Raw genomic sequence first — 2,373 nt, forward strand, 5'->3', positions numbered from 1 at the left:
ATGTGATGCACTATTATCGTTAAGAAGCTTCTGCTATTTACCACTAAGTAACGAATATATTCATTGTCATCTAGTCTTTTTATCCATAATAAAAAAATATGGGGGCGTTCTTTTTTTCCCTGTCAAATTTTCCCTGTTAACACTAAGTTGGCCAGTGATCTCACTTGCTTAGCAGACTTCGCCAGAGCACGTTCTCCGCTCTCCAATTGACAAATAAAGGATCACTCTTTGCCACAACTCGGGTCATTTTGGGACATCTGTCATGCAGGCCAGGGTCAATCACAGCATCAGCCTAGAACATCCTGCAGCCCAGCTGCTGGGTTGGTGAGTTAAGTTTGTGTGACAGTGAGCAAGTCAGTGAGGAATAACTGGAGGTTTCAAGTGATATTTGCAGGATTATTGAGGGCGGCGGGGGGGGGGGGTGAATTGAAAAGAGCATTTGTTTCTCTCCTGAAAAACAACACACAGTTTCGGAGAGGGGGTTGTTTTATTATTTATCTCATAGCTCTACAAATATGGAAAAGTCAGAGGATGTGTAAATGTATTGTTCCTTGGAGCAAAGGCATGCCAGCCACTGACATACCCTCCAAGTGTCCTGATTTCCAGGGACAGTCCCAGAATTACAAAAGCTATCCCAGTTTCTGATTTGATCCCAGAATGTCCCTGTTCCCTGCTGCTGGGAGGAGGATGAGCCAGTGCTTGTCCCAAGTGGCCGTGGCAAGAAAGCATCCTGTTGCATCTCTATGACCTCTCCATCGCCACTGCTGCCGGCCTCATCCCTTGGACAGCTCCTAACAGCTGCTGGAGAACAGGCAAAGAAGAGGAGAGACTTCTGCCAACGCCCAGTCCCATGTGATGCACTGGCTATGAGATGCAGGCCAAGGGCAGAGCTGCCCTGGGCATGAATAAAGGGGGAACAAAGTGCAAGGAGTCTTCTTCTTGTTTTTTAAATGCTTTGTGCATCTGCATCGAATCTTGCCCTTTTCTAAAATTAATTTGTTGGTGTGTAGATAAGAAATCTGATAAGAGATTGGGTGGTCAAGGAGGGTCAGTTGTGGGGGGGAGGGGGAAATGTCTCTATTTTCATCTGAGGAATGTTGGAGGGCATGCAGTGATATTGTATAGTCTCCTTAGAATCTGCACCACCCTTCCCCAACTTCATGAAGCGTTACAGACACTTCAGGTTACAGACTCCACTAACCCAGAAATAGTACCTAAGGTTAAGAACTTTGCTTCAGGATAAGAACAGAAATCACGCAGCGGCAGTGGGAGGCCCCATTAGCCAAAGTGGTACCTCAGGTTAAGAACAGTTTCAGGTTAAGAACAGACCTCCAGAATGAATTAAGTTCTTAACCTGAGGTACCACTGTACAGCAATCAGCCCCAACTAGCATAGCGAATGGTCAGGGATGATGGGAATTGTATTTCTGCAACATCCGGAGGGCACTAGGTTGGCAACGTCTAACCTACACTCGTATTTCCTGTGATGAATCACTCCCATATTTCCTCTGCTACGTTTCAACATGTTAGGATAATACCTTATGGCAATCATAACCCATGGTTAGTAACTTGTGTCTTTGCTCGTTATCTTTAAAAAATATGCCATAAGGAGGATTACTTCCATGTATTTTTTAAAGTCACTCCAGTGCAGAGGTAGCATCTCAAATTATTTCTTTATAATTGGCACCTCACCTGCCTCCATACAAGGGGGTCTTGACATCCAAGCTGCTCAGCTGGGGAGAATCCAGCTCCCAACCTGAAGAAGGTAATTGCTTTAAGAGGCAAAAAATGTCAATTATCTGCATGTGGAATTGGCAGGTTAGTTTTCAAATAGATAATGCTTCTGATATATGCAGACTCCAAAGTTTTCTTCACCATCTTTGAATGAAATGGGATTACTTTTGTAAGGGAGAACAGACTCTCTGGTCCCAAAAGGATGTACAGCTCAGTCACATATCGTGTGTACAGCACTTGTTCATCTACACCAGGCATAGGCAAACTCGGCCCTCCAGATGTTTTGGGACTACAATTCCCATCATCCCTGACCACTGGTCCAGTTAGCTAGGAATGATGGGAGTTGTAGTCCCAAAACAGCTGGAGGGCTGAGTTTGCCTATGCCTGATGTACACACATTCAGCAGTAGACATGGAGGTGTGCTGCACTGACTTCTTTTTAACGGTACTAATATAGAGTTCATGGACTATACATACTTGGTCCTTCAAGCTGTAGTGTCAAAAGACGTTTTAATTATGCTCCACAAATGGAAGAATCTTATTGAGTAGCATGAGCTGCATTTCCCTTTGCAATGTTTGATATAAAATAGCAAATTATAGCAAATGAACAATGACTGGCAAAGTCAATGTGTAATTACGAG

The sequence above is a fragment of the Podarcis bocagei genome (assembly GCF_964188305.1).
Source record: "Podarcis bocagei genome assembly, chromosome: 3".
Lineage (NCBI taxonomy): Eukaryota > Metazoa > Chordata > Lepidosauria > Squamata > Lacertidae > Podarcis > Podarcis bocagei.